A 21,943-nucleotide genomic window follows, 5' to 3' on the forward strand; every position below is an offset into this window, starting at 1 on the left:
GGGGTACAAAGGGCAGAGTGAGACATTCCTCTAGCCCAAGACAATTAAGAGGTCAGAAAGAGACTATATGGATGAAACACAATGGTGGGACAAAGTGATGGTGACAAAATCAGGAGCAATTTCAGGAGCTCTCAAGTCAGTGACAATAAGAGAACATGGCAATTGGTCAGAAAGAGATTACAGAGAGACCCTGTGCTAGCAGTGGATGCAGGACCAGATACAGTTGGCTAATCCATTGCCTATACACACTTCTGGGTCATAGTGCAAGGGTGGAAAAAAGTGCTTTCAGTTAAGAGGGAACAAGGGTTCTAAGGAGTAGTGTCACTTTTGGTCACAAGGGATCAGGGACCCTGAGGAACAGTATTTTTTCCGGTCCTAAGGGAGTAAGGACCCTGAGGAGCAGTATCAATTGCAATCCCAAGGGATCAGGGACCCTTCCTGGGTAAGATCAGAATGCAGACCAGGAAAGTTATAACCACATCTCGCCTCAGATCACAACATCGTAGATGCACTGAAAACTTCCAGAGCCCCAAAACTTAGGTCTGAAAACAACAGAAAGAGCCTGAAGTTTGAGACAGTGTCTCACTCACATACACATGCACACGTGCACACACACACACACACACACACACACACGGAACAGAGCCCAACTTTAGCATAAAGTTCAAAATCAAGAAATAGGTTAGAAAAATGAGCAAATAGCAAAAAAAGAAACTGATCATCAAAAGCTATTTTGGTAACAAGGAAGATAAAGAAACAAACTCAGAAGTCAATGAAGTCAAAACAACTATAAGCAAAGCCTCAAAGGGGAAAAAAATGTGAATAGGACACAAGTCCAACAAGAATTCCTTGAGGAGCTAAAAATTATTTTCAAAATCAATTAAGACTGGCATAGGAAAAATTAGGTAAAGAAATGACAGCAAAGGTAGAAAATTATGAAAAGATAGTTAGCAGCTTAGTAAAAGAAGCACAAAATCATACTGAAGAAAATAATACCTTAAAAAAATAAAACAGAATTGACCAAATGGAAAAAGAAGTACAAAAGCTCACTGAAGAAAATCATCCTTTAAAAATTAGAAATGGGCAAATGGAAGCTAATGACTCCATAAGACATCAAGAACCAATAAAGCAAAATCAAAAGAATGAAAATAGAGCAAAAAATGAAATATCTTATCAGAAAAGTAACTGACTTGGAAAATAGATCAAGAAGAGATAATTTAAAAATTATTGAACTACTGGAAAACCATGATCAAAGAAAGAGACTAGATATCACAGTTAAAGAAATTATTAAGGAAAACTAACTTAACAGCTGCCCTAATATCCTAGAACCAGAAGATAAAATACAAATTGAAAAAATCCACTGATGATGAGCAGGATGCTTTCAGAAAAGCCTGGGAAGATTTACATGAATTGATGCAAAGTGAAGTATGCAGAACTAGGAGAACAGTGTACACAGTAATAACAATATCGTAAGGATAGTCAACTATGAAAGACTTAGGTACTCTGATCAAAACTACAAAGATAATTCCAAAGGACCCATGATGAAAAATGATACCTATCTCAAAAGAGAGAACTGATGAACTCTGTATAAAGAATGAAGCATACTTTTTCTTTTCTTTTTTTCTTGTTTTTTTTTGCTGTTTTCTTTTTCATCATGCCCAATATGGAAATATATTTTGCATGAATTCACATGTATAATTGATATCAAATCATTTACCTTCTAAGTGGTTGGAGGAAGGCTGAGAGGGAAAAAAATTAGAACTCTAAATTTCAGAAAATGAATGTTAATTTTTTACACATAATTGGGAAATATTTAATGAAAAAAATAAAATATATGGAATGTAATAATAATAAAATATATAAAATATATTTTGTCTGCCTCAGTTTACTCAATTATAAAATGGAGATAATAATAATACCTACCTACTAGAGCTGTGATGATCAAATGAGATAACAATTGTGAATCACTCAGCACAGTGCTTGGCACATTGTAAGCACTATAAAAATATTAGCTATTATTAGTCCAGTGCTCTCCTCTCTACTCTACATTGTTCTCCACCAATGCTTAAGGAAGAAGCAATAAGCATAGAAAGGCCCCAAAGGAGAGCTATGAAAAAACACCCATAGCTCACCCTTTAGTAGAGGTGGGATCCCCACAAGTGTAGCAGAATGTAAATACTCTCAAACTGTTTCAATATATTGATAAGTTACACTAATTTGCTTTCTCTTTTTCTTTTCTTTTTTTGGATCTAAAAATATTATTTGTTATATGGGATGACTCTCTGGGAAGGTGGAAAGAAGGATACTGGTGGAAAATATGATGATACAAAAAAAAAGACATCAATAAAGGATTTTTGTGTGCTGTTGTTTTGTTTTGTTTTGTTTTTTCCACAGGTTATCCTACTTTAAAAGGCAACTGAATATCCATTTATACTGACTTTGCTTATGGAATTCTGAGTCACATATTTCCCAGCTCTATCCATCTTCTGCTTAGTAGGGAGTAGAGCCTACTCAGTCTACTGTCTTCAATTTGTGCTGGGAGTTTATCCTGGGGAGTAGCCAGGGAGAAAGGGAATTGCCCTACTCCTCCATCAGCATGACTTCTGTGGCAAAAATTGAAGCAATGAGTGGAGCCCTTCACACTCAGGCCTCAAAGAGGGCAATGTTAGGGCATTGTAGTTTGGCAGCGGACCTGAGGTTGTGTTCCTCTGGTATTCTCTGGAGTCCTCTCTGGTTCACTGACCTTTTGCCTAGTGTTTCCTCCATGTATATTAAAGGCTCTGCCTCCAGGGTGCCAAGTATCCAGATGTTTATAATTATCCAGTTTCTTGGCAATGTCTTGGGGGGGTGGGGATACCACCACATAATCTGGATGACTGAATGAATTTTTCATCCAGATGTTCTGACATTGGGAAGACATAGCTAGTATATCTATGTATGGAGAATGTAATCTGGACCTTGCTATTCAACTCCCGAGGTAGAGCCAAACATAAGGACTGGAAAAATAGGAGGTTCTGAGAAGTCACTAGAGGAGGGTGTTCTCCTTTCCATTCCTAGGATAAATTAAACTCAATCTAGAAATTTCTGATTTAGGGAGATTAATAAATTACATATAGTCCGTGCTTTTAGTTGCAATGTATTCTTGGAAACTTACTCGAGAAATGTGGGCAGGAATCATGGAATGAATGTGCAAAGGCAGCAGGAAAAGAAGACTGGCTTTGTATTGGGCAGCACAGAATGAATAACAGAGCAGAATGTGATGTAGTGCAAAGCCTGGCCTGCCTGCACGGAGAATAATCCCCAAGCACCAACAGTGGAACGCTGGGCCAATCATAGGATACTATTTGGGCTAGATGTCAGGAAAATCTTACAATTAGAGTTACCTATAAGTACAATGGGATGTCTCAGGAGATCTTTAAGAAATAGTTCAATGACCACTTGCTGGACATATCACATGGGTATGGGTTAAACTAGATGACCACTTAGGCCTCCTCCAACTCAAAAATTCTATGACTCTGTGGTATAGGAAAAAACAAGGCAGGAGGGGAAGCAGATGCCAATGATCTCATCTGCCACTTAACACCATATTTACTATTTACTGGTATTCAAAGCATTTTTTTAAAATTGCAGTTTATCACTTATCTAATTATTTTATTTTTTGTTTTGCTATTAGGAAAAGTGCTCTGCTATATAAATAAATCAGTATTCTTTTTTTTTTTTAACATAAAGCAAAGGAAAGCAAGCTCTGTTGTCTGAGATGATATCAACCAATAATTATTTAAGCCCACAGCTGTGCTCAGCTGAGCAGGTATGGTGGAGGGGTCGGGGGAATAGGGGTTAGATATCTGAGCCAAATGGCTCAGATAACTTTGCAGTTAGTTAACAATGGGGGGGTGGATGGGAGAAGTGTGCTAGAAAGTGACCTTGACCTTGAGCTAACCAAATCTTCATTATTAAAATGTTCCTCCCATTTTTATCACTTTCCTGACTCAGCCCTCGGCCTGGTAACACAAATTACTAATCTCCTGCTTTGGAATTAGGGGCTTCAATTCTATTTGAAGCTGCTACTCCCTTGACTCGGGTTTTGTACTGGAACCTTAAATCAGTCAGATAGATCACCCCAAGCCTGTCAATCCTTGTGCACCCTGGGACACTGGGCCTTGTAGGAACAACACCCTACTCATCAAGTATTAAACTCAGACTACGTCTGACTTCTCCTGTCCAGCAGAACGGGATCCTAAAGGTCACTCATGGCTAACCTCGAGCTAGCCATCTGTACCTCGTCACCTTCCTTGTCATCAATAGCTGCATTTGGGAAATGTTTGCCTGGTTAACAATAGCTTCCACTTAGCTTTAAGGTTCACAAAGCCCTCTTCTCACATCAGCCTTGTGAGGAAGAGAGGCAAGTATAAAAATCTCCATTTTACAGATAAGCAAACTGAAACCCGAGGTTAAGCATTTTATACACACACACACACATTATATATATATTATATATGTGTGTGTGTGTGTGTATGTGCACATATATATATATAATACGCATATGTACACATATATGTAAACACATATACATTGTATATGTAAGTGTATAAGTGCATACGTATGTGTATACGTATATTTGTGTGTGCATATACATACTGATATAGATATATGAAGTACATACATGTGTGTATATGTGTATATACACACACACATAAACACACACATTCGTTGTTCATTTCTGACTTTTCATGACCCCCATTTTATGCTTTCTTGGCAAAGATATTTGAGTGGTTTGTCATTTCCTTCTCCAGCTTATTTTACAGATGAAGAAACTGAGGCAAACAGGGTGAAATAACTTGCCTAGGGTAGCACAGCTAGTAAGAGTCTGGAGCTAGATTTGAACTCAGGTCTCCCTGACTCCAGGCTGGGCACTCTAGGATGATGACTAGGATTAGGAGGTAGGAAATGAGGGTTTAAGGACTCGGATTTAAGTCCCAACTTCACTAATCATAGCCAAGTGCCCTTGAGCAAGTTGCTTCCCCTTCCTCTTTGAAGTTTAGTTTCTTCAGCTGTCCAATGAGGAAGAAGAGCTAGATTAATCCTACAGCCCTTCGCAAATTCTTAGATTCTAACTTTGGGTTGAAGCCTAGTGATCTCCCTCAGACAATTCTAGATGTTAAAATGCGGGGCTGGAGGCAAGGAGAAATGTTCTTTGGTATGCAATAAATGCTCCATTACTCTGCAGATTAATTTAGGACCATCAGTTCCAGAGCTGAAGGGATTTTAGAGATCACCTTGGCCAGGGATTCTTAATCATTTTTGTTTCCTAGACCTAGTGTGGCTCACTCCGGTAGGCAGAGCACCTACCAGAGTTTGGGGCACATATGAAACTCTTTTTAGGCCTTCATTCCCCAGGCACCAATTTCCCCCTCAGATCCACATACATATGGATTGGACCAGGGAGGATTTTGTAGTATCCCAGCAAGGTGAACAGCCACCCACTAGACCACTCCCTATCTCTTGCAGAACATCTTTGTAATTTCCGCACAACATTTAGAAGGAGGTGTCATTTGTTTGGAATGCTGCCCCAGACTTTGTGCTAGAATCTATGTGCCCCTGGTTAATTAGTCTTTGGAAAGCTTAGCTAGGTCTATTCATAAAGATTTAACCTAGGTCTAAATCTTAAATCTATAACAGCCATTGAAGGCAGGTATCCAGGCCAGCCATGTCTCATTCTTGTCTATGCTGAACTCTACTTTCTCCACCATGCCAGATGGTGGAGGACTCTCCACCCTAGAAGTTCATTCTAGACCTGGAACTCACACACTGGAAGGATCTTCATCCCCTAAGACATCTCCATCAATCCTCTGATTGGATACTTCCTCTCAGAATCCCCATTTAAAGAGGGAGCCCAGGCTAGCAATGTCTCAATGCTCTCCAGCCTGACCTCTGGACTTTCTCTATAACCCTGGGTACCTTCATGGTCCGGCCCTCACTCCCACCACCGCCCCCATCCAATTTTTAGCTTCCTTTTGTATTGTCTTCCCTCATTATAATGTAAATTCCTTGAGGGTGGGAATGAACTTTATGTTTGTATTTGTATTTCCAGAACTTAGCACAGTGCTCAGCATAAAGTGAGTGCCTAATAAACATTCGTTGACTGACTCCCTTAATAATCGGAAGTATCAACTGACCCAACTGTTCTCATCTAAAACATGCCCACTGCTTCCTATCTACTACATATCATACTGCCTGCTTCTCAGGAGAACAATGTTTCACAAGGATGAGCCCATGTATCTTATGACTGATGAGTCTAACACAGCCCTATTTTCCTAGCCTTTGGTATAGCTAGGGAACAGGGACATCCATAGATCTTGTATCTTCCTCACTCGGAAATTTGGAAGTCACTACAATTAGTCAATCAGTTAATATGCATTTATTAAGTGTCAAGTACAGTGCCAAATACTCGGGATGCAGAGAAAGGCAAAAGATAGTTCCTGCCCTCAAAGAGTTTACAGTCTAACGCGGGATACAAGCTGAAAACATCTATGTACAAACAAGATTATACACATATATGTGCCTGTATATAGACACATATATACATGTATGTATATGTTTGTGTGTTAAATTAGAAATAGTCAAGAGAAGGATGTCACTAGTATTAAGGAGGAGTGAGAAAAGCTTCCTGCAGAAAGTGAGATTTCAACCAGGACTTGAACAATACCAAGGGATCCAGGAAGCTGGGATAAACATACTCAAAATGGACAGTTTGTAATGAAGACCTGGAAAGAAGACACCATCAAGCTTTCTACTAATGTATCTATATATTGCTAAAACATCTGGATGAAAAGTGAAAAAAGGTAATCGCTGAGATATTCTGTCTATATGATGCCAAACATCCAATATTGGGGAAATGTTTAAATGATTCACATAATCAGCACATCTTAAGCAATAAATTAATGTGACAAGAAAAATGGTGAGGACCGATCAAAGTGATCATTGCACTGAGAGCTGCAAGTAACTTTAGCTATCACCTAATTGAGCACTCTCGTTTTATAGATAAGGAAACTAGATTCCAAAAAGGTCAGGCGAGGTAACCAATGTTACACAGGAAGCAATAAAGCTAAGGTATGAAAATATGTCTTTTGACTTCAAATTCAGTGTACTTGGGAGGGGCCGTGTTGTAGGAGATGGTCACAGGCTTAAGAAAATAACAGTATTGTTTTGCGATCAATTGCCATAATCTCATCCTTCTATCTTGCCTAGTTACAGTGCTCTACTACCCACCAACACAAGAGTTAGGGCTGAGACTAGGATTTCTTACTAATAGTTACAGGTTAATTTTTTTCTTTGCAATATAATTTACACAGTGTTCTTTTCATAACGCATTTAGACCTGTTATAGGTCAACCATTAGCCATTGTCATAGTCACCTGGAGTGTTGACATAACAATTTCCCAAAGGATTACCCCTCCTGTTTCTAGCTTCGTCCTCTTCCAATTTATCTTATTGGATGCTCCCAGAATGTTTTTCCTGGTGCAGAGGTATAATAACATCATTTCACTGGTCAAAAACATCAAATGGCTCCCCATTATTGATAAAATAAATACCGAACTATATAACTTGGCACTTAGTGGCTTCTCCAACTTGACTCTGATCTCCAGCTACTTTCATGAGGGCAGCTAGGTGATGCAATGGATAGAGTGCCAGTCCTGGAGTCAGGAAGACTCATCTTCGTGAGTTCAGTTTTGGCCTGAGATACTTACTAACTCCTGGGCAAGTCACTTAACCCAGTTTACCTCAATTTCCTCATCTATAAAATGAGCTGGAGAAGGAAATGGCAAACCACTCTAATATCCTGGCCAAGAAAACCCCAAATAGGGTCATGAAGAGTCAGGCATAACTGAAATGACCAAACAACAACAATGGGACTGAAAAACTCAAGTCAAGTCAATCAGCATTCATTAAGAACCTATTGTATGCCAGCACTATGCTATGCCCTAGGCTAGAGATATCAAAAAAAAAAAAAAAGACAAAATCACCTAATAGCAATAAGAAAGTAGAAAGAAGATTCACATAATCAACACATCTTGAGCAATAAATTAATGTGGCAAGAAAGACATTAAAGAAAAATAATTTTTCTCACTTTGATTGGTCCTCACTTTAGAAATGTGAGCTCTTTTAAATGATGAAGGTTTTCAAGCCACCAGAATAAAAGGAGAAAGTCAAAGAAAATAAATCTTTCCCTATTTGAAAGTTGTAATATTACAAATAGGCAATGAAAACACAGAGCCTACTGGAACTACTCTTGGCCATAATTAAATTAGAATGTGTTTAAATTCTTAATGGCATGGGATTCTGCCCTCAGTTTGAAATATACACCCAAATACTCCAGCCTTCATGAGTTATTAATATAAAGTGGCCCATAAATAGAAAAGTATTGCCGTGTGTTATCACCCCTCTCTGACTAATGAAATCAATCATACAATCTGGCTTTTTTTAGTCACACAGACCAGAATCACTTTCTGTGGAGTTTGAAAGGATTCAATAGGTACTGAAATAGCTTAATTTTTTAAAGGCAATAATGATATCTTTCATCAGCAAAAGGCAGGTGGTACTTTGTGGGAGAAATCGAACAAGAGTGTGGAGACTGCATTTGAACCCCCTAGCTTGCTGTGTGATTTTGGAGAGACTGCTTCTCTGAGACTCAGTTTCCTCATCTTTAAAAATGAGGAAATTAAACTAAAACAATGAATTCTCCACTTGCAATCCATGACCTTGTTTTTTTTTTCTTTTTAATATTTTGACAGCTGTATTTCAATGTAGCTGATTTCTTTTATAATACCATCACACACACACACACACACACACACACACACACACACACACTTAAGAACCCCAGGACTAGATGATCTTTAAAATTTCTTCCTTCTAAATCTACATTTTCTGATGGAAGAATTCTAAAGAGGCTTTTATTTTTTTTTAAATCTATCTTCTAGTCCTCTTTTTTAAATATAGTTTAAAAACCTATGGTTATTTTGAGATGCACAAACACCCCACCCACAATTAGCTAATTGTTAACCCAAAACCTTCTCAATCATAGAAAGTGGTCGGTTTACAAATTTGCTCCGTTTTCCTTAATTGTTGTTGTTGTTGTTCTATTGAAAGGTAATCCTTGAGTGTGGGCAGTAAGTAGCACCTGGAAATAGATGAAGGAAGTTTATTGAATTTAAGCAGTGAGGTTGAGTGCAGGGTAGACCGCTAGCAGCTGCACATTACAGCTTTTAATTAAAATTAGAGCTGTCTAAACCCTTTAAATATCTGAACTTATAGGCCAGCATTGTGACTCAATCTGTTGGCAAGAGCTGTGATCTCTCCTCTCTAGACGTTGTGGCTTGGAGCCAGGGCAATTGAGCCAGATGTGTCAAAGTATGATCTGCCCATTGGTCTAATGACTGGGAATTATGCTGTGGACTTGAGCCTCCTAATCGCTGGGTTAGGAGCTGTGAAGCAATATTCATAAAAAGAGGTACCAGGGAGTAAGGGAGTCAGAAAAAGCTTCTGTATAGACAAAATATCGCTAATCCTATAATGGTTGGCGGTCACTGGCAGCTCTCCCAGCGCCAGGGACCAGGTGAATCAATATTAAAGATCCCAGAACAAGCCAAGTAAACTAATCGAGGAAAAAGGCTACCATTCTAAGCAGGAGTGGGAATTTGGCTGTTAAGCCAGAAGATCTGTCTACATGGTGCCAAAAAAAACCCCACCAGTTTGAAAAGCAAAAAATGGGGACAACTCATCTGGTTATGGAACATTTGATTCAATTCAATAAGCATTTATTAAGCAACTCTCCTGTGTAGGGTATTGTGCAGGATGCTGGGAATACAAGGACAAAATCAGTCCCTGCCTTCAAGAAGCTTATATTTTATTGGAAGATGGAATGTACATGTACAACAAGGTGACTAAATTAAAAGATTAAAGAGAAGAGAGAGAGACAGAAAGACAGAAAAGAGACAAAGCGACAGAGACAGAGAGAGAAAGAGAGACACACAGAGAGAGACAAAAACAGAGAGACAAAAAAAGAGAGACAGAAAGAGACAGAGCAAGAGAGAGACAGAGAGTGAAAGAGAGACACAGACAGAGAGACAGAGACAGAGAGAGAGAGAGACAGAGAAGAGAAGGAGGGGTGGAGAATGATCAGGTAAGATTTTGCTAAGTCCCACATGAGCTAAATTTCAAAGGGAACTTTGAAATTCTAAGATATGGAGGTTAGGAGAGAATGAATTCTAGGCATGGAGGAAAACACAAAGGCCCAGATGTGGAAGATGCTTCAGGGCACAAACAGACCAGTTGGTCTGTAACACGGAGTGCATGAAGCAAAGTAATATGAAAAAAGTCTGGAAAAGTAGGATGGAGCTGTATTATGAATATGATGATGCAAAATAAAATGCTATGTGAGGGGAGAGGTCATTGTTGGAAGAGAAAGGATCAGGGAGAAAGGAATATTCAATCAGTGCTTTAAAAGATGATTAGGCTTTCAGTAGCCATAGAGGAGAGAACATTCTAGGTCCAGAATATTATGAGCAAAGTCATAAAAGGAAGGATGTACAGGGGAAAGGTTGTTCAGGGAAAAGAGAGTAGACCGTTGTAATTTACAAAAGGAAAGTGTTTCTTACTTTGGAAATCAAATTAGAAAATGAAGGCCATTTGGGAAATATGTGGAAACAGAGCTAAGAAGGTGCCCATAGGGAATGGCCTGGAGACAGGGCTGGTATTCCTGTCAAGCTTTTGTAGTCCTGTTCTCCTGAAGCCTGTGTGTGAGGCAGAGCCTGTATTTCTCCTCAAACCCCTCTGCTGCAGGTTGACTTTTTTGGTTCTTCTGATTACATCAGTTTTGACTTAAAAAGACCACTGGTTGCTCCAGGGAGCCAGCTTCCAGTAGGTGCTAAGCTCTCTTGTAACACCTCATAGCAGGGCTCCTGATTGCTTCAATCAACAGAATGGTAAATATATTATCCCAAGAGATTAAGTAGGAAAATTGCAATTGCAAAGAATCTGGAAATATTTGTATTACTTTTTTTTTATTGAATCCCTTCTCCCTCTCAATTACATATACATATATGCATACACGCAATACACATATATGCAACATATGTATATATAATACATATATATGTTTAAATTTTCTTTTAAGAGAGCGCAAATGACAAAATTGTGAACAAGACAAAAGGGGCCTAAAAGATCTAGTGAACTTACTAAGAATTCTTTGAGAACTTATTTCATAGAAACTCAGACTAAGAAGAAATGTCAACATTCAACTAAACCAACCCACTGCTAAGTAAAATTCTCTTTTATTGTTAGCCTCAGTTGAAAGATCTTCAGTGATGGAGAGCTCATTACCTTATGAAGCAATTCATTCTGCTTCTAGATAGCACAAATAATTAAGTTCTTCCCTAGGTCAAGAAGAAATATGCGTATGGATGTTGGTTTTGCCTTTGAGAGACAATTAAAATAGATAGTGGGGGCAGCTAGGTGGCTCAGTGGATAGAGTGCTGGGCCTGGAATCAGAAAGACCTGAGTTCAAATTTGACCTCAGACACTTATGTGCTGTGTGGCCCTAGGCAAGTCCCTTTACCTCTGTTTGCCTTAATCTACTGGAGAAGGAAATGGCAAACCACTCCAGTATCTTTGCCAAAAAAACCCTGTAGACGATATGGTCCATGAGGTCATGAAGAGTCAGATATGACTAAACAACAATAGCAAAACATGTAATGATAGAAATAAGCATTGTAGTTGGAGTCAGAGGACGTGAATTTGAGACTACTACTACTACTACTACTACTACTACTACTACTACTACTACTAATAATAATAATAATAATAATAATATTTATATAGTGTTTTAAGGTTTGCAAAGCACTTGACATGTTATTTAATTAGAGCCTCACTATAACCCTTTGATGTAAGTGGTATTACTATCCTCATTTTACTGATGAGAAAACTGAGGTTTATACAGGATTACATAGCTCTTAAGTGTGTGAGGCAAGATTAGAGCTCAATTCTTCCTGACTCTGAATCAGGATAAGTCATCTAACTTTTCTGGGCCTCATTTCTTCATGTGTATATGAGCATAACAATTATTTTGTTGCTAGTAAGACTATATATTAAAGACAAAAGTGCCCAAAAATGTCATCAACCCAACCTGGCCCTATTCAGCTTTGCTCTCGACTTAGTTTTCCTGGCTTCCAGGAGTATAGTGGGCTGAAACAAATCCCTCATCACAGCACCAGTGAGTGCATTTGCAATTTTACTAAATGAATTCCCACGTTAATTTGATGGAGGTCCGTGCAAATGAGCCAGAGATACAACAGGCAGTAAAAGAAATTTCTGATTATCAATCAGGTAAGATTTTAGGTCTGAGGTACCACAAGCACAGCAAAAGGAAAAGCAGTTCAAAAGATAGAACTAAAAAATTAACATGGTCTTCATAGTAAGAAGGAGCTAAGACAGCCCCTGGGCCTAACAAACTAAGAAATTGGCAGGCAGTCCTGTCCATCTGAAGCTATGTAGTAGCCAAAGACCAGCAGATGATATGAGATAGCAGCAGCAACAGCAGCAGATATATACAACAGCTTCAGGCATACTTGCAAAGAAACATCTAACAGAAGACAGAGCAGGGAAGATGTTGTGCAGAGCAGAGACATTGCTAGAGAATACTAGCAACTCTGTAGAGTCAGAGACATGTGTTACCCTGGATATCCATGTGTCCTGGCCATATGCTTCCCCTAGTGACATGTGTCACCTGCTCATGTGCCCTTGTCATTATTTTTCTCTGGTCATGTATAATTCTTATTTATGTACTTCCTTTAATGGTGTTGCAGTAACACATAGTATAACTTAAATAATTTTTTAAATAGCTTTTACTTTTGCTTTACTTAAGTAGCTTTTACTTCTAACTCTGTTTGACTTAGAAACACATTGTTGGGGGCTCATAAGCAATGGTTTTGAGTGGATGTTGATCTATATCCACAAGATGTCTCAAACCTGCCAGCTTTCAGAGACCTTCTATATGAGGGTAGACTTTGAGTGCTACATTTAAAAGAAAGGAATTGGCTTAGATGATCTCTAAGGTACTTTCCAGCACTAAATTCTATGATCTCAACTCTCATATCTTTTCCATATGATGGACCTTCAAATATTTGAAAACTATTATGTCCCTACTAAGACTTCTGCAAGCTAAGCATCCTCAATTACTTTAATTAACCCTGATATTACAAGATCTTCTCTTGTCTTTCCATTCTGGTCACCTTCTCCTGGAGGTACTACAGACTATTTTAATTTTTTTCCCAATTTTTTAACATTTTTATTTAAAGTTCTGAGTTCCAAATTCTATACCTCCTTCCCTTCCTACCCTTCTTCATCCCTGAGATGGCAAGCAATTAGATATAGGTTATACTTGTGAAATTATGTAAAACATTTCCATATTAGTCATTTTTAACAAGAAGACTCAAATAAAGGGAAAGAATGAAAAAAGAAAGTAAAAAATACCATGCTTCAGTCTGTATTCAATCAGTATCATTTTTTTCTCTGGAGGTAGATAGTATGTTTCATCATTAGTCCTTTGGAATTGTCTTGGATCATTATATTGCTGAAAATAGATAAATCTTTCACAGTTCTTCATCAAACAATATTGCCATTACTGTGTACAATGTTCTCCTGGTTCTGTTCACTTCACTTTGCATCAGTTCATGTAAGTCTTTCCAGGTTTTTTTTTTCTGAAATCATCCTGCTTGTCATTTCTTATAGCACAATAATATTCCATTACAATCATATTCCACAGCTTGTTTAGCCATTCCCCAGTTGAGGGACATCCCTTTGATTTCTGATTCTTAGCCACCACCAAAAGAGATGTTATAAATATTTTTGTACATATAGGATCTTTTTCATTTTTTTGGACGTCTTTGGGATATAGACCTAGCAGTGGTGTTGCTGGACCAAGGGTATGCACAGTTTTATAGCCCTTTGGGCATAGTTCCAAATTGTGTTCCAGAATGGTTGGATCAGTTCACAACTCCACCCAACAGTGCATTAGTGTTCTAGTTTTCCCATATCCCCTCTAATATCCAACATTTTACTTTTTTGTTATATTAGCCACTCTGATAGGTGTGTAATGATATCTCAGAGTTGTCTTAATTTGCATTTTCTGATCAATAGTGATTTGGAACACTTTTTTATATGACTGTAGATAGCTTTGATTTCTTTGTCTGAAAATTGCCTGTTCATACCCTTTGACCATTTATCAGTTGGAGAATGACTTGCAGTTCCCTATATATTTGAGAAATGAGGACTTTATCAGAGATATTTGTTGCAAAATTTCCCCCCAGTTTTCTGTTTTCTTTACAATTTTGGTTGCATTGGTTTTGTTTGTGCAAAACCTTAATTGTATATAGTCTGAATTATCTGTTTTACATTTTATAATGCTTTCTATATCTTCTTTGGTCCTAAATTCTTCCCTTATCCATAAATTTGACAAATAAACTATTTCATGCACTCTTAATCTGCTTAAGATATTACTTTTTATGTGTAAATCATCTATCCATTTTGACCTAATCTTGGTATATGGCATGAAATATTGGTCTATATCTAGTTTTTGCCATACTGTTTTCTAGTTTTTCCAGAAGTTTTTGACAAATAATGAATTTTTGTTCTAAAAGCCTGGATCTTTGGGTTCATCATATACTCAATTACTATGGTCATTTACTATAGGATAATTTGTACCTAATCTATTCCACTGATCCACCACTCTATTTCTTAGCAAGTACCAGATTGTTTTGATAATTACCACTTTATGATACAGTTTGAGATCTGGTATGGCTAGACCACCTTCTTTTGCCTTTTTTATTCATTGATTCATTGATGTTCTTGATCTTTTTTTCTTCCAGATAAATTTTATTATTATTTTTTCTACCTATAAACAATTTTTGATCTTTTGGTATGGCACTGAATAAATAGATTAATTTAGTTAGAATGTCATTTTTATTATATTGGCTAGGCCTATTCATGAGCAATTAATATTTTTCCAATTATTTAGATCTAACTTTATTTGTGTGAAAAGTGTTTTAGAGTTGGTGGGTTTGTCTTGACAGGTAGACTCCCAAGCGTTTTTTATTGTTTACAGTTATCTTAAATGGAATTTCTCTATCTTTTGCTGCTGGGCTTTGTTGGTCATATAAAGAAAAGTTTATGATTTATGTTGGTTTATCTTACATTCTGCAATTTTACTAAAGTTGTTAATAATTTCACATAGTTTTTTAGTTCATTCTATAAGTATACCATCATATCATCTGCAAAGAGTGATAGTTTTGTTTCCTTATCGCCTATTCTAATCCCTTTAATCTCTTTTTCTTCTCATTGCTATAGCTACCACTTCTAGTACAATATTAAATGGTACAGGTGATAATGGGCATCCTTGCTTCACTCTTAATTATATTGGGAAGGCTTCTAGCTTATCTCCATTACAGATAAGACTTGTTAATGGTTTTAGATGAATATTATTTATCATTTCAAGGTAAGCTCCATTTATTCCTATGCTCTTTAGTGTCTGTAATAGAAATATGTTCAGTCATATAACTGTCAAAAACTTTTTCTGCATCTATTGAGATAATCACATGATTTCTGTAGGCTTTGTTACTGATATGGTCAATTAGGCTGATAGTTTTCCTAATATTGAACCATCCCTGCATTCCTGGTATAAATCTCACCTGGTCATAGTGTATGATCTTTGTGATATATTGCTGTTATCTCTTTGCAAGTACTTTATTTAAAAGTTTTGCATCAATATTCATTGGGGAAATTGGTCTATAATTTTCTTTCTCTGTTTCAGCTCTTCCTGATTTGGGTATCAGCACCATATTTGCGTCATAAAAGGATTCTGGTGGGACTCCTTTGCTTATTTTTCCAAATAGCTTATATAGTATTGGGATTGTTCTTTAAATGGTTGGTACAATTCACTTGCGAATCCATCTAGTCTTAGGGATTTTTTCTTAGGAAGTGCATTGATGCCTTGTTCAATTTATTTTTCTTTTCTTTTTAAATATTTATTTATTTATTCATTTAGTTTTAGTTTTCAACATTCACTTTTTTAAGATTTTGAGCTCCAGATTTTCTCTCCCTCTCTCTCCTCCTCCCACCCCAAGACAGTGTGCAAACTAATATAGGCTCTATATATACCTTCATATTAAACATATTTTCACGTTAGTCATGTTGTAAAGAAGAATTAGAACCAATGAAAGGAACCACTAGGAAGAAGAAACAAAAAAAAAAGAGAGGGGAGAGGAGGGGAGAAAGAGAGAGAGAGAGAGAGTAAATAGTATGCTTCAATCTGCATTCAGACACCATAGTTCTTTTTCTGGATGTGCATAGCATTTTCCATCACTAGACTTTTGGAGATGTCTTAGATCTTTGCATTGCTAAGAAGAGGCAAGTCTATTAAAGTCAGTCATCACACAATGTTGCTGTCACTGTGTACAATATTCTCCTGGTTCTGCTCACTTCACTCAGCATCAGTTCATCTAAGTCTTTCCAGTTTCTTCTGAAGTCCACCTGCTCATCATTCCTTATGCAACAATAGTATTCCATTACATTCATATACCACAACTTGTTCAACCATTCCCCAAGTGATGGACATCCCCTCAATTTCCAATTTTTGACCACCACAAAAAGAGCTGCTATAAATATTTTTGTACATGTGAGTCATTTTCCTATTTTTATGATCTCTTCAGAATATAAACCTAGAGGAAGTATTGCTAGGTCAGAGGATACAGTTTTATAGCCCTTTGGATATAGTTCTAAATTGCTCTCCAGAATGGTTGGATCAGTTAACAACTCCACCAACAATGCATTAGTGTTCCAATATTCCCACATCTTCTCCAACATTTATCATTTTCCTGTTTTGTCATGTTAGTCAATCTGGTAAGTATGATGAGGTATCTCAGAGTTGTTTTGAGTTACATTTCTGAAATCAGTAGTGATTTATAGAATTTTTTCATATGACTATAGATAGTTTTAATTTCTTCATCTGAAAACTGCCTGTTCATATCCTTTGACCATTCATCATCAATTTCTTTTTCTAAGATTGGGTCATTTAAGTATTTCATTTCTTCTACTGTTAATCTGGGTAATTTATATTTTTTGTATACATTCATCTATTTCACTCAGATTGTCAAATTTGTTGGTAGATAACTGGGCAAAATAGCTCCTAATAATTGTCTTAATTTGCTCTTCATTAATTGGTGGTGAATTAACCCTCTTTCATTTTTAAATTAGTAATTCAGTTTTCTTCTTTCCTTTTTTTTAATCGAATTAACCAATTTTTTCTATTTTATTGTTGTTGTTGTTTTTTTATAAAACCAGCTTCTACTTTTATTTATTAGTTCAATGGTTTCCTTACTTTCAATTTTATTAATCTCTCCTTTGATTTTCAGGATTTCCAATTTGGTGTTTAATTGAGGATTTTTAATTTGTTCTTTTTCTAGTTTTTTTTTTAGTTGCATGCCCAGTTCATTGATCTGCTTTTTCTCTGGTTTATTGATGTAAGAAATTAGAGATATAATTTTCCCCTAAGTATTGCTTTGACTGCATCCCATAAATTTTGGTATGTTGCCTCATTGTTGTCATTTTCTTTACTGAAATTATAGATTGTTTCTATGATTTGTTCTTTGACCCACTTGTTTGAGGATTAGATTATTTAATTTCCAATTAATGTTTAATCTCTATTTTCCATTGTTGGTTGTCATTTTTATTGCATTATGATCTGAAAAGGATGTGTTTACTATTTAGGCTTTTCCCCATTTGTTTGTGAGTTTTTTATGTCCTAATCAGTTTTTCTGTGGGTGCCATATACTGCTGAGAAAAAGGTATATTCCTTACTATTCCCATTCATTTTTTCCAAAGATCTATCATATCTAACTTTTCCAGAATTTTATTCACCTCATTAACTTTTTTCTTCTTTATTTTTTTGGTTAGATTTATCTAGTTCTGAAAGGGGAAAGCTAAGGTTCCCCACTAGTAGTAGTAGTAGTAGTTTTATTATCTATTTCCTCCTTTAACTAGTTCAATTTCTCCTTTAATAATTTGGATGCTGTAACATTTGGTGCATACATGTTTAGTATTGCTATGAATTCATTGTCTACGGTACCTATCAGAAAGGTATACTTTCCTTCCTCATCTCTTTTAATTAGATCTAATTTTGCTTTGCTTTGTTTGAGATCATGATTACTACCCCTGTTTTCTTTGCTTCAGCTGAAGTGTCATAGATTCTGCTCCAGCCTTTTACCTTTACCCTATGTGTATCTCTCTGCTTCAACTGTCTTTCTTGTAAACATTCTTATAATCCATTCTGCTATCCACTTCTGTTTTATGGGTGAGTTGATCCCATTCACATTTATAGTTATGATAACTAACTATATATTTCCCTCCATGGTATTTTCCCTTATGTATCACCCCTTTCTCTCTTACACCCCACCCTTTCCCTTCTCACAAGTGTTTTACTTCTGATCATTGCCTTCCCCAATATACCATCTCTTTAATCAGTCCTCCCTCCCCCTTCTATTATCCCCATCCCTTTTTGCTTCCTTATAGGGTAAGATAAATTTCTATGTCCAACTGTGTGCATATGTTATTCCCTCTTTGAGCCAATTTTGATGAGAGTAAAATTTAAGTTTTGCCCACCACCACCCCACATCTTCCCATCCATTATAATAGCTCTTTCGTGCCTCTTTTATGTGGGATAATTTAGCCGAATCAATCTCTCCCCTCCTTCTTCCAGTGCAATTTTATTTCTTACTCCTTTATTTTGTTTTTTAGGGTATCATCCCATCAAAATCACCTTATATCCACATCCTCTGTCTACATATACTCCTTCTAATTACACTTACAATAATAAAGTTGTTAAGAGTTACAAATATTATCTTGTCATATAGAAATATAAGCAATTTAATCTTATTAAATTTCTTATGTTTTCTCTTTCTCACTTCTTTTTTACCTTTTTGTTTTCCTTGAGTCTTGTATTTGGAGGTCATTTTTTTTATTCAGCTCTAGTCTTTTAATTAGGAATGCTTGAAAGTCCTCTATTTCATTAAATATCCTTGTTTTTTTTCCCCTGAAAGATTACATTCAGTTTTGCTGGGTAGGTGATTCTTGGTTGTAATCCTAACTCTTTTGCCTTCTGGTATATCATATTCCAAGCCCCACTATTCTTTAATGTGGAAGCTGCCAAATCCTGTGTAATCTTTACTGTAGCTCCATAATATTTGAATTGTTTCTTTTTGGCAGCTTGCAATACTTTCACCTTGATTTGTGAGCTCTGGAATTTGGTTATGATGTTCCTGGGAATTTTTATTTTGGGATCTCATTCAGACATCAATTGGTGGTTTCTTTTAATTTTTATTTTGCCCTCTGGTTCTAATATATCAGGGCAGTTTTCTTTAATAATTTCTTGAAAGTTGTTGTCCAGATCTTTTTTAATTTTTTTTAATCATGGCTTTCAGGTAGTCCAATAATTCTTATATTATCTCTCCTGGATCTATTTTCTAGATCAGTTGTTTTTCCAATGAGAAATTTCACATTTTCTTCTATTTTTTGTTTTATTTTGTTCTATTTTTGTTCTATTCTGTTTTATCATACCTTGATGTGTCACCGAGTCATTAACTTCCACTTGCTAAATTCTAATTTTTAAGGAATTATGTCTTCACTGAATTTTCATACTTCCTTTTACAATTGGCCAATTCTATTTTTAGAAAGTTATTTTCCTCAGTAAATTTTTGTGTATCTTTTTTTCATGCTATTGACTCTTTTTTCACGATTCTCTTGCATTACTTTCATTTCTTCCCCCAATTTCTCTTCTACTTATCTAATTTGCTTTTTCAAAATCCTGGTTAAGCTGTTCCAGGAATTCTTTTTGGGCCTGAGAACAAATTACATTTTTCTTTGAGGCTTCACATGTAGTCAATTTGACACTATTGTCCTCTTTTATGCCTTAATCCTCCCTGTCACCATAGTAACTTTGTAGAGTCAAGTTCTTTTTTTTTGCTAATTTTTTCTACCTTTTTTTGACTCAGTGTTTTTACATGAGAGCTGGGCTCTGGTCTTGCTTGTCCTCAGTTTTCGATGCTGGGACTCTGGGTCTTACTACTGGCTTTCACTCGGCTTCAGGTCTTAGCTGCTAGCTTTCACTGGAGAGTAGGCTTCCCTTTTGGCTTATACTGGAGGGTTGAACTTCTCTGTTGGCCTGCCCTGGGGAGGTGCTTTACCTCTGGTCAGAAATGGGGTCAAGGCCTTGCTAGTGGCTTGTGCTGGGTGTGGAGTCACTGGGGTGGGGCTTTTCTTGGTGCACTGCACAGACTTCTCACTTGTTTCTGGGGCTGCTGGTTTGCAGGAGGGTGGGGTCTCACTGGTGGATTGTCCCAGGCTTGGAGGCTTGCTGCAGGCCACCTGCTGTGAAACTGGCTGTTACTGCTGCTCTTGAACCTCACTCCCTTCCCGCCTCAATGAGACAGACCTTTCCTGTGGGGCTAATAAGCTGCTTCCCTGCTCCTAGATCAATTCTGAGGTGGTTTTCTATTGTTTGAAGAGGAGTTTGGGAGGGCTTCAGAGGATTCTTTCTTCACTCCACCATCTTGGCATCAGAAATAATCACTACAGATTATTTTAGCTAAAATGTGATACCCACAATTGAGCACACTACTCCAAAGGTGGATGATCTCAGCAGGGGCTATTAGCACCCTGTTCTGGACATTATGTTTCTAAATAAGAAAAGAAGATGCTGTGTATATAGTCGAGTAGGTGGAGCAATGAAAAGAACACTGGACCTCCTGGAATCAGAAAGACCTGAATTCAAATCCAGTCTCAGACACTTGCAAGCTTTGTGACCCTGGGAAAGTCATTTAACCTATCTTCCCTCAACTATAAAAATGGTAATAATAATAGCACCTACCTCACAGGGCTATCGTGATGATCAAATGAGATATTTAGGGCACTTAATAAATGCTGTTTTCTTCTTTTCTTCTTTCCTTTTTTCCTTCCTTTCTTCCCTTCTTCCTTCTTTCTTTTCTTCCTTCCTCTCCCCCTTCCCTCCCCTATTTTTCCCTATTCCTTCCCTCTTTCCTCCCTTCCTCTTTCCCTTTCTTTCCTTCCTTCCTTTCTTCCTTTCCTCCTTCCTTCCTCCCTTCTAATTAGCAAAGCCAGGATTTGAACCCAGGTCCTCTGACTCTGAACCCAGTACTCTTTGCACTTTATCCTGCTATTATTACACTTTCTTGGACAAATGAGACATTAGGGCTGTCTAGCCTTTACTCTCACTATGAGACTGACCGACCTCCTTTTTTCAGGCATATATATCCTTTACATGGCATTTCTTGGACACAAACCATCAGTGGAACTACCCTGTGCCTGATAATGCCCGCTACACATTTTTTTAATTGTCTATTGGGTCCCCTGCAATTCTCTCTGTGGTCTTTCATAATTGATGATCATTGTCCTGGAGAGGTGTTGGGATGTTTTTGTTACAAAGCAGAGATTATGTATTTGGAATCAACTTGGAGCTATAGAAAGTGCTACACAACCTCCTATATGTGGTCTGGCCATTCTTTTCCACCTTTTACATTCTGGGCCCAATCAATTTAACCAAGCCCATCAATAGCTCTGGTCTGATACATGTGCTGTTAGACTCCCTGTTCCTCTTTTTATCCTTACCCTTTCTTCCAATTTAGTGTTGATTTGGACCTTTGTCCTAATTAGTCAATGATCTGACAACACACAGATGTCTGATTGCTTAGTGGCTATCGTGACAATAACTGGTCATTTCCTATGTCTTGAGATAGAAGAAACTTTATTTTCTTCAATGGAATTTTGTGCTTCTATACCCAATGCTCTTCTTGAAGGAAATGTTCTTTAACAAAAACAAC

This window comes from Vombatus ursinus, unplaced genomic scaffold, assembly GCF_900497805.2.
Source record: "Vombatus ursinus unplaced genomic scaffold, bare-nosed wombat genome assembly UNPS02014802.1, whole genome shotgun sequence".
Taxonomy (NCBI): Eukaryota; Metazoa; Chordata; class Mammalia; order Diprotodontia; family Vombatidae; genus Vombatus; species Vombatus ursinus.